Here is a 16376-nt window from a genome sequence, read left to right as displayed (position 1 = left end):
TGCAGGCCCCAGGACCTACTCTTTGGTGCGTGTCTCCAGCCCTTGCCTGCAAAGCTCCAAGAGCAAGTGCAGAGCCTCAGGGGCCTGGGTGTCTCTTCATAGCAAGACTATCTGAAAGGTAGGCTAAAGGCCTCTCTGATGTGGGGTTTCTTTGTGTGAATGCTGGATTCCTCTTTGCAGATATGTTCATCTTCCTCTGCCTTCAGGACCACAAGTCCCACAGCCTCCTCTGCAACTTGGAGGAACAAAGCTGCAGCTTTGCTTGGCTTCATGACCTGCATGAACAAATTTTTCCATGTCCTTATGCTCAGAACTTCTCTCTTCATAAAGTTAAAGCCCCATTTAGATGTGCCTAAGAATCATCTATGTTTTTTTCTCATGCAGTCCTTTTTATCCTCTTCTTGTATCATCATGGTAGAAACAGAGATCCCAGTTGGACGCTTCCCAGAATCCAGGTCTTTCCCTCCTACTCCAACTCCTGCCACAGCCTTCTTTCTTCTGTCCAGGCATCTGAAGAAGCTCTTGTTCCTATTGCCCCCACAATCTGATGCCACTCTCCATGGGATGAGGTCCAAAGTGTCTCTTGGCAGCTCTGTTGCCATGCTTGTTAGCATATTTGGTAACTATTAGCTTAAAGCTTGCAGTGTACAAAAAACCACTTCAACATTTTTCCAAGGGATTTTCCAATAATTTTTATAAAAATATGACCTATATTGCTAGCTCTTGCCTAAGTGTCACACTGTTCACCCTAGCTCTTGTGTCACTTCTTAATTCATCTCTCCATCACTGTGCCAGGTGATCACTGGTCTGCTTTCTGTCATTACAGAACAACTTGCTTTTTTTTTTATTTTATATAAATGAAATCATACACTGTGTGCTTTGGGGGGGAGGCCTAGTCTCTTTTAGTCAGCATAATGTTTTTAGTTTCATCCCTGTTGTGTGAGTATCACACAATGATTTCTTTTCATTGCTGAGTGGTTTTCCATTGTATGAGTATATCATCACTTGTAAATAGACACCAGGGTCATTTATGCCCAGGCTATTAGAAATAATGTTGCCATTAAAATGTGTAAGTCTTTATGTAAACATATATTTTTATTTTTATTGGGTAAGTACCTAAGAATGTAATAGCTAGGTCATATATTAGGTATAGGTTTAACTCTTTTTAAAAGCACTGTCAGACATTTGCTTAAGTGGTTGTGCATTTAATATTCTCACCAACAATGTATGAGAGTTCTAGTTCCTCCACATCTTTTTTTGAGACAGGGTCTTACTCTGTTATTCCAGCTAGAGGAGTGCAGTGGCTCACTCCTCATAGTTCATCACAGCTCACTGCTGCCTCCACCTGACTGGGCTCAAGTAATCCTCCTACCTCAGTCTCCCAAGTAGCTGGACAGGTATACACCACCATGCATGGCTAATTCTTCTATTCTTTTTGGAGACAGGGTTTCACTCTTATTTAGTCTAGTCTCCAACTCCTAGCCTCAAGCAATCCTCCCACCTCAACCTCAAAAAGTGCTTAAATTCAGGCAAAGTCACTGTACCCAGCCAGTCTTTTTAATACTATTATATTTTAATGGGTGGGTAGGGTCATCACACTGTTCTTAACCTACATTTCCATGGGGAATAATTATTTTGGCCATCATTTCATGTTCTTATTTCTCCTTTGGATCTCTTCTTTCTGAAGTATATGTTCAAATATTTAACTCAGTTTTACTGGGTTATTCTGCTTCTTATTATTAGGTTGTATGAATTCTTTGCATATTCCAGATACAATTCTTTTGTCTGATACAAGATATAAGAAATGTTTTAAGGTCCTTTCTGGTTCTCACATCTTAATATTCTAGGTTTGGATATATTCCTGACTATTTAGATACTTGTACTTATGAAGTTGAATACTGGAATAAATATTTAATTTCAATTATTTGTACCTCGTGCAGATGTAATCCACTCAGAAGGAAACAATAAAACCTAAAGGAGTCCAAAGGCTTGTTTTAGTTTGTTTCCTAGGACCACAGTAGTTTAAAATGCACAGTGCCGCTTTAGTCTACTAAGAGTAATATTTTTGCCCATTGATCAGCAGTTGTGGAAGGGAAGGTAACTATCCTGAAAAACAGAGGAAAGGAAAAATTCAAGGAAACAGGAATTGGTTGTTGTTCAGGGGCCCAAATAAGCACAGGCCCCTGATAAACAAAAAACATGGAGGGGATTTATAAACAATCACAAATGTGACACTGGGAACAAAACCAAGTCTTACTAGGACACCAAATGGAGAGGATTGGTTCCTGGCCAGTGTGCCCAAGGGAATGGGAAAAACAAGAGAGATGGCCAAACAATGACAACATATTCTCATTCTTGCAGCCAAGACCAGTATGCTTCAGAGCATGAGAGCCAGAGACACCTCCGTAAATACAGGGAGTGCATCCAACACTCACACTTGAGGCCAAAGAAGGAGCTGAGGTCCAATTTCTGGATTCAAGGGACTTGTCCTCTAATAAATGCAGAAAACTACAAAAAGAATGTCTATTCCAAAGAGGGAGTCCCAGAGCAGCTCCTGGATGAGGTGCAGGTCAACACATCCCATCAACTAGACCAGCTCGAGGCCTCAGAGCCCAGCACAGTTGAGCAATGCAGTGCAAGGTATGATCCATCAGTGACACATGGGGCTTTCCTGACAACCTAGGAAAGCTGTTCTCTTAGGTGGGAGACTCAAAGTTGCAAAGCAGGGGCAAGACCCAGGAAGAGAACCACAAAAATCAATGATACTAGCAACATTGAAGGTCCCCATTAAGGCAGAAAGCCTTATACTTCAGAAAATGAACTTAAAATACAGAGACACACAGCTACCTAACTGTTTCCCTGTGATTAGCCTATTTATTTATTTATTTATTGCAGTTTTTGCCCAGGGCTGGGTTTGAACCCACCAACTCCGGCATATGGGGCTGGAGCCCTACACCTTTGAGCCACAGGCACCACCTGATTAGCCTATTTTCTTTTTTGTTCCATTTTTTTAATTAAATCATAGCAGTGTACATTAATACTATCATAGGGTATAGTGTACTGTTTTTGTATACAATTTGAAATGCTTTCATCCAACTGGTTAACATAGCCTTCATGTCTTTTTCTTTGTTGTTGTGTTCAGACATTTATATTCTATAATTAGAGAGATTCACACGTACCCTTATAGGATGAACTATAGGTGTGATCCCACCAATCACCCTCCCTCCACCCACCCTCGCCCCTCCCTTCCCCTCCCTCTCCCCTCTCCCCATATTCCTGGGCTAAAATTGGGTTATAGCTTTCCTATGAAAGCTATAAATTAGTTTCATAGTAGGGCTGAGTACATTGGATATTGTTTCTTCTATTCTTGGGATACTTTTCTAAGAATATTTTCCAGCTCCATCCATGTAAACATGAAGGAGGTAAAGTCTCCATCTTTCTTAATGGCTGCATAGTATTCCATGGTGTACATATACCACAATTTATTGATCGATTCATGGATCAATGGGCTCTTGGGCTTCTTCCATGACCTAGTGCTCACCATCCTTAATCATCAGAGAAATGCAAATCAAAACTACTTTGAGATATCATCTAACACCAGTAAGATTAGCCCATATCACAAAATTTCAAAATCACAGATGCTGGCATGGATGTGGAGAAAAGGGAACACTTCTACGTTGCTGGTGGGATAACAAACTAATATGTTTCTTTTGGAAAGACATCTGGAGAACACTTAAAGAACTAAAAATAGACCTTCCATTTGATCCTATAATTCCCCTATTAGGTATATATCCAGAAAACCAAAAATCACACTACAATAAAGATATTTGTACCAGAATGTTCATTGCAGCCCAATTCATAATCGTTTAGCCTATTTCTTAACACAAATGACCAGCTGCAAATGAAAGCTTAGCAAATGAAGGGTAGAATGTGGAGAAAGAATGACCCCAAAGAGCCTAACCCTTGGCTAAAAGAGTGTAGATGTTTCTAAGGAAAATGTTATAATTAACATATAGGAACATAAATGTGCCTAGGAAAAAAATTGTTATAATTCACAATCACTTAGAAATACATCCAAGTCCATTGTTCAATAAAAACTCTATAGAGAATTGTTTAGATTCCGCTCATAAATAACATAATTCATTTATTTTCACATTTAAGAATCACGTTCAAGTGTTGATAAAGTAAAAATACCTACATATGTTTGATTAATAATTTCATTTGGCAACTACAGAAAACATCAAAAGATACTCAGAGACTCCAGGGTGGTTGAGAAGCTACGCAGCAACCACACTTCAGAATGGCCCCTGTGAAGGTCCCACTGCCCCTGGGACCCAGACTCTGCAGCTTAGTCCCTGGTCAGGCCCTGATCCCCAGGAATCCTCTTTCCAGCTGTTCCTAAAACCAGGTGCCTCCACCACCACCACAACCAGAGCATGAACTTAGCAGCCTGCCTCCTAGTGCTTCACATCAGCACCTCTCTGGGGTTTGCATCTTCTCTGCAGAGTCTAAGTCACATGTCTGCACCCAGCTGCCAGAGAGGCTGGGAAAATGAGCATCCAGCTTTCACCTGGGATAAGAAAGATTTGCATTATGGGAAATTCTCCAAAAAATTAAAGCCTTTTCAGAAAATTCAGCATGGCCACAAAACATAAAAAATGTTCTCACCAATGTTCAATTCCTTTATCTCATCTCTTACTGGAGGTTCAAGTCAAGCTCTGGTCTCAATCGCTGCCTCAATGATGAAAAAAATGAGGCTTTGAATTACTGTTGCTGGAGAACAAACCTACATTCATTTTACAGAGCTTTTGTCTGCTCCACACACAATAACGATTAGCTAACAATAACTATTGTATTTTGGCAAGTACGTTGAGATTTGTTGTTAAAAAATACTTCTGGACTTCTACGCGAGCAAAGCTAAATGTCTGAACAATGATAAATTCATTGGAGGCCACAGAGAATGGAAAAGTTCTGAAGAATAACAAAGACTATTTCTCAAGATAAAAGCAGGCTGAAAAGGTCATGCTTGCAAGATAAAGAGACTTTTCTTTTTTTTGGAGACAGAGTCTCACTTTATCGCCCTGGGTAGAGTGTTGTGGAGTCACAGCTCCTGGGCTTAAGGGATTCTCTTGCCTCAGCCTCCCGAGTAGCTGGGACTATAGGCACCTGCCACAAAGTCCGGCTATTTTTTTGTTGCAGTTTGGCCAGGGCTGGGTTCGAACCCGCCACCCTCGGTATTTGGGGCCAGTACCCTACCCACTGAGCCACAGGTGCCACCCAAGATAAAAAGAATCTTTAAAAAGAGGATCAAAGCAAGTTATTGAAATGAATCTATACTACTAAATATTAATATCCCAAAGATGTCATTTAAATCTCCAGCTTGAATTCATGAAATAAAAATTAATGATCATAAACCAAGAGATAAGGGTCAAATTGTTGAGGTGAATAGATAGCTGTGATTTTAGATTTGTTCTGTTATTATAGTGAAGTCAGTCCCAAAACACAGTCAAAGTCAAGTAGGCCTCTGTCTACACTGACCAGGAATATTCTACACTTGAAAAAGTACACACGCACAGCCCCACATACAAGCAGAAAACTGCTTTGTTTGCAGACAACAGCATCAGTTAAAGAAAAAAAAGAGGGAATTAACCCTATCAAGCAAAGTTAGTTGAAATTTTTCAAAGAACTTTTTTCTAGGAAAAAAAGATTTCAGAAATGTTTTCTTTTTAACATTACTTAAAATGCTTTGATGTCACTTGGCTTAGCAGTCCCAAAGACATGTGTGTAAAATATAGATTGAATTTAAGATTCTGAGCAGATACACTTTGCATAAACTCCAAAGCCATATGTACTGCGTATTATAAATATAAAACATATTATATATTCTATTTTAGATAAAACTTTGGGGTTCAAAAACTTTTTAAATGGCAATGAATATATAACAGAAAGTGGGTACTTGGCACATGAAATAGCCACCGAAAGCTTATTTGACAATTAAGTTCTCACGGCTTTAAGGAGGGTAATACATAAAAATTCAAACTAGTAGTAGATTTCCTGTAAGTGAATTTCACATGTGAATAAAAAAATACTTTGCTCAAAATACATATCTTAAGCTTAACAGCTTCAAAAATATGTCTAGAGTCAGTTGCAGAACTGTCAAAAAGCTTAGGAAATGTAAGCATTCAGTCCACAACGTTTCTTAAAGAGCCACATTGTTGAAAGACGCCCTCCTTCCAAGGAAGGTGTGGCTGATGGACTGGACAGACTCCTACCCCATTAGCAAGCAGTCTGCCTCCCAAAGCCAGCTTGGCCTGGCCCTACCCTGGGCAGCCATAGAATTCCATATACTTGGAATCCACGACTTTTCCTTTTACTCTTGAAAGCAATGGGGCTTCACATGTCCCACACTTTCAAAAGAACTTTCTGTACATTGCACTGCAAAAAGTCACGCAACAACCTCCCCCCTACCCCTGTCAACCTAGAGGCTCAGCTGGACCCCTAGCGGCTGTTTCCATTATGGGAGGAATGTTCCCCAACCTCAAACCACCATGTTCCTCACCACCTGCACAAACAGGGATGACTGTGATGGGCAGACAATTTCTCAGATGCAGGAACTAATCATGCTGGTGACATTTAAGCCTGGACAGAGAAGAATTATACACACAGCCAGGGGGAGAGAGTGCCTTTTATTTGCAAGTTCCTGGGTGTGGAAGCTGGTCCTGGGTAAAATGGTGAAGTTACCTGGAGAAGTTAAAATGGAGAATTCACCTGGACTTGGCACACTCTCTTGCTCACCCCCAAGTGCCCTGGGTTCTCATGCTATTCCTACAAGGAGAATGTCCTCAATGATCCTTCAGCTGCTCTGAGCCTTATGTTCCATGACAGTGAGATGAGAATAAAAACATAATAGTGCTGTATTTACAAAAAAAGCTAGGATAGGTAGCTAGACCCATGCAAGTATAGAGCAGCGTAAGATTTTTAAAATTTCTATCAGCACAGGTGACTGCCCAGCACAGCACAGCACAGATTCTATCAGCAATCTAGTACTGTGGGTCAGATCTTTTGGTTCTGTCTTAAGCTATACCTAACAGGCCTAGCTACCATGACCATGACTAATCAAGAGGATGATCTACTCCCACTGGTGTGAAGGCCTGGTGTACATGATATATCACATAGCTTTAGAAGATATTTTTGGTACGTACTGCTCTTATTAGGCACCGAGGACTATAGGAAGGATTTAATACCTGCAACCCCATTTAACCTTCGTAAGGAGGGGAGGGAGGACCAGACAAGGAAGAGGACACCTTGTCTACTGCTCCTCAAATCACGTGTAGGCAATTACCTGCTCCATACATTTGAAGGACTATCTTAGAAAGCAGACTCTCCCCAAACGTGATTGTCACCCTTAACAAGAAGCATGGAGCATGTTTGTGGGTGCACAGCCTACAGGTGCCCATGCTGTTGTCTTTGTGTCCTGCCTCCAACCAGTTCAGGTAGGTAATTTCACTCCTACTAGACTAAGTCCCCTCAACTAGAAAACGAAGTCTAGATGCTATCTACAGTTCTTTAAATTTCTATCCTTGTAGATAATTACTTCAAGAAATATCACTCTATTGCAGAAGGAACTTGTCCTAGAACAGACAAGTTGTCCTGGAATGGTCAGAGCAGCTTTGGAGCATTGGGACACAGTGGATCCTAAGAAATCTCTGTGGGCCATCGCTCTCCCTGTCATGGAGCCCCTGCTTCTCCTGTGCTGTTACTGTCTTTCCTCTGTCCTCCTAGGCTCTCCCTGTCTAATCCCTTTCTCTTTTGTTCTCTCATGACCCTAACAATGTCAGTTTGAACATCTTCCCTGTGCCCCCATCATTAGCTGGTTCGATCTCTTGGTTTCCCACTAAGGAGAGAATCATCTAGTTGGTCCAACCCAAAACTTCAAGCTAGGACCAGGGTCCCTAGGTCACTGTTCAGCCTGTGGACTGGCTGCTTCTGGGTCAGGGCCCCTCTCAGATGCATTCAGCTGTGCTGATTGAAGGGAAAGATCCCTCTAGCACAAACATAGTCTTTCTCCTCAGCATGGGCAGGGGTGTGCAGTTTCCTTGAGGAGGGGAAATGTAAATGTCCAGTGAGAACAATGAAATGTCTCTAGCATGGCTACTAAGCCACATCAATGTGTCAATCAATTAAAGAATGTGCTTTTACCAGTGAATGGTAGCCACACATTGCTGAAGCCGGAACACAGCACACACACAAACACAGAAGCAGCAAGTCTGTATCTTTTTAATTGCAGATGTAAAGCACCCCACTCTCTGTAATGCCTGAGAAGGAGAAGAGCAGCCCCTGGCACTCAGGAGCTGGCTGGGCATCACCAGCTAGACCTTGATGTTTTCCTGTTGAACATAAACAATTTCACAGAACATTAACATCAGACAAGGCCACTCAGTGACCATGATGGATCAAGACAAAAAACAAGACCATTGTGTAATCATGACTGAACACAAACAAAGTGTGACTATTGCCAAGAGCACGCAAATAACCAGACATCTTCCCTTCCCTGACTGATAGGACTGACTGCTGCTTTTTGCCAGTTCCAGCTTGAGCCTCCCTGTAGCCTGTGCTCTTCCTAGACAATACTAATTAAGACATGTGTGCAAGGAATTGCCCCATGCTTGGGAGCATCCAACACAGAGCAAAGCTCCACTTCCCTACACTCTCCCCCAAATCAATTAGAAACCTCAAGCTTGAGTGAAAACAAGGCCTAGTATCATAATCTTGAAAGGAATGCCAGTGGCATACAGAGACACTAGCCCCATGTGACATGCGGCCCCTGGGGATATCTCAACCTCAATGCCACCAGCCAGGTGGGCCATTTTCTGTTCTTCTCTTCTCTGCTCTCCACAAACTGGCACAGATCCAGTCTCCACTGCTGTTCAGATAAAGTGGACAGAAACTCCTTCCTCCTCTCAAACTTTTCATTTAAATGGAGGTGAAAAGTCATGCTAATGTGTACTTACTATGAAGAGTTGCTCCTATAAATGGAGCACCAAATGACAGAGTTAATAAAACATTGAAAAAGAGGCATTTTCTCACCTGAGAACTTAATTGCTACAGCAAATTTAACAAGGAGCTCTTGACATTCTATTTCATAAAAAGTGTTTTATTCTCAAATTGTACCTTTGATTTATAAACCACAGGGTGAGGGCCCATCAATGGCCACGGGGAACATTTCTCTTCCTAAATACCAAGGTACAATTTACACATGTCAAGACTAAACTAATTTATTTGGTTTACATTATAACTCAAAGTACCTTTAATTTATGCCATTATACCTTTGAAAAATTAATTTTGAAAATAAATTAAACCAGTGCCCATCTTCACAAATACACATATCTCTTAGGATTTTGTGCAGGCCAAGGAGTCAAGTTGTCATTACAACTCCATTCCAATTGGAGAAAGTCCTATCTCACTGCCCCGGCAATGGTTTAAAATAAGGATATGAATTATTGAATGTTTCTTCCAATTTCTTATAAATAAATACTTTAGAATTAATTTTTTTTCCTAGCAACACTAAATAGGTGTTTAAGTAATCTGTCTTAAAGTAATTTTATCAAAGGATTGATATGATAATGGCCTTGTCTTCAACAACAACAAAAAATTCCAAATGTACTGATTCCACAAATAGACTTATGTACGTATGTTTGGTGTTGAGTCTGTCAGTGTCTCAGTAGAAAATAGATGACGTAGTCAATATAGATACCTGCTGGAAAGTTTGTTTACAAAGAGACAGTTGACAAAGGAATAAGGTAAGGTATTTACAAGGGGAGAGGGTAGGCCATGGGGGCTGGCAGCAATGAGGCTGTCACAGCCCTCAGGCAAGAGGGTTTGAAGGAGGGAGTGGAACCCAGACCTTGGAAGGGGAGAGCCCAATAGCTGAAACTAATAAAGGAGCCACAGACATGGTGGGGAGGGGTGAACAACTGGTCTGAAGAGAGCCCAGGAGCTCACAGGAGGGGCACGGGAATAAAGAGCTTGATCTTATCTTAAATTATCTTCAATCTCCTTTCTTTTTTTCTTTTCTCCTCTTTTTTATTTTCTTTCCCCAGAAATATCCATCAGCCAAACCCAGCTGGGATCCAGAAGACATAGCATTCCACTGAGGTAATGCACAGGGGTCAGGCTTTGGAGACAGACAGCAGATTGGAGAAGGATGGGGAGCAGATAGGAAGGGGTACCTGGATGAAATTAGTATACCTGCCATACTCAAGGACTGAGGTCTTTGTTTTGAGGATGCAAAGTTGAACAGTACCCCCCCCCCCAGGAAGCACACATATAAATAAATTTTATATTTCCACTACAGAATTTGAGTGGGAGGAAATGTTTTAATTGCAATAACATCTCTCCTTTTTGCCGACATGGGAGCCCTTCTCTATCTGGTGACAGTATGCTTATTTTCCCTAGGGTAGTGGTTCTCAAACTTTGTAGAACCCATATAATATTTATACATTAATGAAAGTTAACTGATCACTTCTAGGTGTGTGGAATGACAGCTGAATCTTCATTTTATTTTTTCTTTGCCTGTCTGCTCTTTTTAAAATGAGCATGAGTTGCCTTCTAATAAAAACAGACAATAAAAGAAATTTCATTTTGAAGCACATACTCACAGAGTTCTCGTTCAGATTGTATCTGGTTTCAGGGTTTAAAAAATAAACACCTATATTTTCTATGAATCTTCTGAGACCTCTGCAGCTCCATAAAATCCAGATATATTAGTTTTAATTAAGTTTTGCTATATGTGACCTCAAACCCAAATTAAGAAAAGCTTCAAACTGAGGAGCTTTTATTTTCTCCCATGAAATTTCTGGGAGATAGGCAGTCCAGAACCGTTAAGTTGGCTCTGCAATCCCAAGGGACTCTGTCATCATCTGGGCTTCTGCTTCCACTGGTGCTGGAATATAGCTTCTTCTGTGAGGTCCAAGATGGACATGTAGGCTTGGCCATTATTTCTCTATGCTAGCCAGCAGTAAGGAATACAGGCAAAGGAAAGAACATACTCTTTTCATTTAAAGACATTTACTTGAAACATACGTAACACTTATGCTTATATTCTGTCTATTGGCAAGATTTGAGCCACATGGTTACACCTAGCTGCAAGGGAAGCTGTCAAATGTCTTGATTGTGAGCAGCCATATCCTTCACTAAAATGAGGAGTTCCATTATTGCAAGAGAAGAAAAAATGGATATGGGAAAATAATCAGCAGGGTTTGTATTCCATGTCGTATAAAAGGCATGATCCAGTTAAATTCTACCCAGTAACTCCTCCAGATAAACTGTTCGACATAAAAGATCTTTCAATAATATTTCCTGGTAAATTTTCACTACACTTATGTCATTGAACCACTTTTTCCCAGTGGCTTTATTTCAGGGGCAGTGAGGGCAAGAAGAAACTATTTACACTTAGAAAGGTTTATAAGATCTTTACTTTTCCCTTGTTGTCATGATTAAAAAGAATGTTTCTTTCAAGAAGTTACCAGATAGTGTTGGAAGTTAATCACTGAGATAATTCCCTGACTTCACGTTGCCTGAGTCTCATTTAAGATAATATTTGAAATGGAGCTGACTTCCACAACAGAGAAGGAGGTCTACTCACCACCTTACACTGGCCCCATGTCTTCCTTGTTGCTCCAGGGGTGTACCAGGCAGTCAATGACTTTGGATGCACTTACCCTGTGTTTGGAGGGTTCAAATATTGACCAGGTTCCTTGGCCCACTCCTCCACCTCTTCAGACCTTCATGCAAAAGTCACTTTGTTAGCAAGGACTTTGCACCCTATTCTATTTAAAATTGCAATTGCCTGCCTCCCTACCTAGTGTTCTCTACCTCCTGTTCCCTACTTTATTTTTGTCTTTTGTGATGATTTATGTCAAATACAATACACTACACATGCTCTGAGGGTTTACTCTCTGCCCTACCTCCATCCTCAATTAGATCAGCAGTCTCCAACCTTTATGGTACCAGGAACCTATTGCATGGAAGACAATTTTTCCATAGATCCCTTACATGCTCAGTTTACAGTAGGGTTTGTGTTCTTGTAAGGATCTAATTCTGCCACTGACCTGACAGGAGCAGGAGCTCAGGCAGTGATGTGAGCAAAGGGGAGATGCTGTAAATACAGACAAAGCTTTGCTGCCTGGCCCCATCATTCACCTGCTAGAAACCAGGCCACAGAGTGGCACCAATTTATAGCCCAGGGTTGGGGACCACAGAACTAAACTCCATGACAGCAGGGATATTTTTCTGAGTTTTTTGTTCCAAGTTTCAGATAATTATTAATTAGTATATTCCTCAACACCATACATCAACATGATTTCATGCCTTTAGAAGAGAAATATTTCCTGAGTAAGTGGAAAATTGTGTGGATGGCTTCTGGATGACCTTCAGTCTAAGCATCTTTAAAGTGAAACATTTGTTTTAGAAGTCTGGATCTTCTTTCTTCAGTTGACTTTAATCCACATTTACTGAGGAAAAATTGTATTGATCATTGGGACCCAGTGTGTTCTGTGGTTGGGGTTATTCTTTCTGTCTCAACTAACATCTGGATTGAACAATTCCAGATGTAAAACTTCTGGTGCTGTTCCAGTACCTCTGGCTCCAATAAATACAAAGATGGCTATCAAGCTCGGATGCTTCTTGGCCTGACTGAGGATCTGGCAAAGCATGTTTGCAGCAGAGGCCTTTAGTCTAAAGGGAAAGAAAAATAAACCTGCGGGTCAAGTCCTATTTCTCTGTTTTAGACAATCTTTTTGTTGTCTAAAAGCTGGGCACATAGTAAGTGCTCAACAAATATTGGATCAATGAATTAATGAAAAACACACAAATCTTACACCCTAGCATCTTTGTCAGAGGGTATTGACCCAGTTGAACAGGAATTTCATGCAATAATAAGTTTAATAGTTCCAGAGGTGGCTCATTAAATCTGGAACTCAATTTTGTAAGTATTCGGGGAGCCCTTGTCTTTGTTTTGCCTAAGGCTCTGCGGTACACAATAAGGAAACAATGGAGTGAATCCAGACCAGGCGCCATCTCACTGAACTCTCAGTGTGATGAAGTAGAGTGATGTGAGTCCCAAAACCTCACAAACAAACACAAAACTAAGCTGTGCTAATCACTACATAGGAAGACTCCTTCCTATGTCATTGTTCATGTCACTCCATATTTTTATATGAATCTTATTTAATTTCCTACTGCTGACCTCTATATTATATATCTTCCATATAAAGGATGGGAGACCCTAAGATAAGAAAAATTGTATCTACATTTTTTCCATATTCCTAGTACCCAGGACATGTACCTAGCACTTAAAAGGCACATGATGAATGTTATTGAATGGGTGAATTTGTGAATAATTCTGTGAGTGCCTTGGAGTTCAGAAAGGTGAAGGGAAGACACGATTGATGCAAGGAGTGAAGACTTAGAAATAATTACCTGGATGAATAGGGAGAGGAAGAACATTCTCATCAAAGGGGAAAATGGCATGTGCACAAGCTCCCTTGTAAGAGGTACATGGCTTATACCAAACTACAGCTAGTGGTTTGTATACACAAAAGGCCCAACCCATCATCTGTTTTTGTAAATAAAGTTTCATTGGAACACAGATACCCTCATTCTGTATTGCCTTTGGCAGATTTAATGCTATAATGGCAGAACTGAATGGGGAGAATTGAATGATTGAGACAGAGAACAAATGGAGTGGAAAGTCAAAAATATGTACCTTTGCATAAAAGGCTTTTCTGTCCTTTCAAAAAAAAAAAAAAAAGTTTGCTGACCATGACCCAAAGGCTCTACAGTAGACAACAAGGTGGTGGGCAGTGCCACTCAAAGGGCGGGCCTCACACAAGCAGTATCAGCATCAGCTAGCAAAATGTCAAAAATGCACCTATAGGGCTTCCCCTCCAATTTATTGAATCAGAGCCTCCAGAGAGCAGGAGTGCTGTCATCTGTGTTTTGACAAGCTCTCTTGATGATTCTGGTACATGCCCTCCATTGTGATAGAGGATGAGAGAAAAGAGAAGTTTGGTGAGAAATGAGCCTGGAGAAGATGGTAGAGGTTAGAGCGTGCAGGTATAAGGCCACGTTCAAGAATTTATTTTTTATCTTCAGGAAAAAAAAGAAAAGATATTAAAAGGGTTTTGTTAATTTCAGATTGATGTGAGGGTTCATACTATTAGGTTATTTTGTTTGTGTTTGTTAGGTATAAAAATCCAAGATGTAGTTGAGCCCTTCACTTCCCAGTCGTAAGCTGGCAGATAATACAAGCAAATTTGGGATTTGCTATAACTTTGGCTGCAGAGTGACCACTCAGCTGTAGGGGGCGCTAGAGTGCAGGCAGCAAGGTCAGCGGGGGAGTTTGGCAGTAGTTGGAATGCTGGATGATGCAGTGGATTGTGGATATAGATGGATGTAGGGAATCAACTGAAACATCCACTCACCACATTCTTTTTCCTTTAACCTCACTGAACATCAATTTCCTCATCAGTAAAATGCGGAGAGCAACTCATACATTTGCAATGAGGATTAAAAAATAAAGTGTGTATGACAAACCCAGGACTGTCTCTAACATAAAATAGGGCCTCAACTCTGTTGAGTTGAGAAATTCTCTGCTTGAGATCTATTTCCTTTGTCTCTTGTTTCAGCTTCATTCCTTCATCCTAAATGATGACTCTTTTCACCTCACTTTGGCCAATTTACCATACAACAGTTTGTAAGTATTTGAATATGACCCTATTTCCTTTCATCTCTAGCCAGTTTGGGTTCTACCTTTATGATGAACTTTAAAATACTGTAAAAAGCAATGAAAAGCTCATTCATCCAAGACTTCAAGCTAACTAAGGGAGCCCAGTATTAATGCAATCATTTGCAGAGAATTCTTTCTTAAAGAGAATAATTTTTCTTCATTTATAGCCCACTCTATTCCAAAAGGGATTTAAAATGGCTTCCAAAAATGCACAAGCCACAAAAAGATAAATTAAATTAAAAGGAAGAAAAATGAGACAAAAGGAAAATAAGAGAAAGAAAGGGATTTAGAGCCATGAGTAAATTCAGTAAACCCGCTATGAGTGTGCTACTACTTTGGCCCTGGGTCATCTAGAAGCCAATATGTCAAGGAAGTCACAGAGGGTTATGAGATTCAGTGTTCTTAAGGCTAAAGCACACCAGTGTTCAAGAGAAGCCCTTAACACCGAGGCCAGAGAAAGACACGTCCCATGGGTCCACAGAGCAGAGATGCCGAGTAATTTAACAAACAACATCCTTGGCAGCTTCCAGAACAGCCTTGAAGAATCACTTCCTAATTGCTATGTTTTGTAAAGCCAGGATTCAAGTTAGCATCATCTATGATTTAAGTGGTTCCCTTGAGGACTGAGGAATGAATGCTGATATTTTATGCTGCTGTATTAGTCACATGTAAGAGAATGTGGAAACGGAAAAGCCAGTGAGATCTTCCATCCCTGAGGTTCTCAGGCTGCTTCTTAGACCTTGGGCTCCATGGATATGCGTCAAAGGAAGTGAGGGCTTAGCAAGGCATGTGAGGGACCCTGGAATATTGGTCTCCAGGTGCCCGGACTCAATAAGAGCAGTGCTGTTTTCTTTTTAAAAGTTTGAAAACCACAATGCCCTCAGTACAGTGAAGTAATTCAGTAAGTGGAATTCAGAGTCATTTAGAACTCTGAGAGCCTGGGTTAGAATTCAAACTCAGAAACTTACTGGCTGTGGAACTTTGAGTAAGTTACTTCTCCTCTCTGTGCCTCAGTTTCTTCCTCTGTCAAATGAAGATAATACCCTATCCATAGGGACATCGCAAACATTAAGTCGCCGGATGGAGATAAAGTTCTTTAGAAGAATGCATGGCAAGAATAAGTATTCAATAGAGATTCAGCAACACTAGTTTTGGGAGAAGAAATATTAACCTCTGAATCTACTCCAACCACATGAAGAAAATGCTCCTGTAAAAATACTCTGCACAAAGGCTACACAGAAGAAAAGGATCCAGAAGTTGAGGTGACTTGCCCCAAACCACATTCCCATTAGCAGAACAGGTCCTAAAACCAGTGCTCTGTCTTATTTCAAGTGTTCTATCCACGTGAGAAAGAGACTGCTTTCCATGTCTCATGACAGTGCTCCACCTTATTCTAACTGCCTCTTTGTACCCATTTCATGAAACACAAAATACAGAAAGGCAGATAGCTGTCAGGCATGAATGCCAACTCTGAATGACCTCCGAGAAAAGGGTTTCAGACCACATTCAGAATCAGCAGTTAAGAGTTCGGCCATCATTACAATATCTACCATGCAAAGGAAAAGAAGACTACGTACAGTTATGTCAC

Source organism: Otolemur garnettii, unplaced genomic scaffold, assembly GCF_000181295.1.
Source record: "Otolemur garnettii isolate 467f Iridium unplaced genomic scaffold, OtoGar3 scaffold00015, whole genome shotgun sequence".
Taxonomy (NCBI): Eukaryota; Metazoa; Chordata; class Mammalia; order Primates; family Galagidae; genus Otolemur; species Otolemur garnettii.
This window is presented reverse-complemented; position numbering follows the sequence as displayed.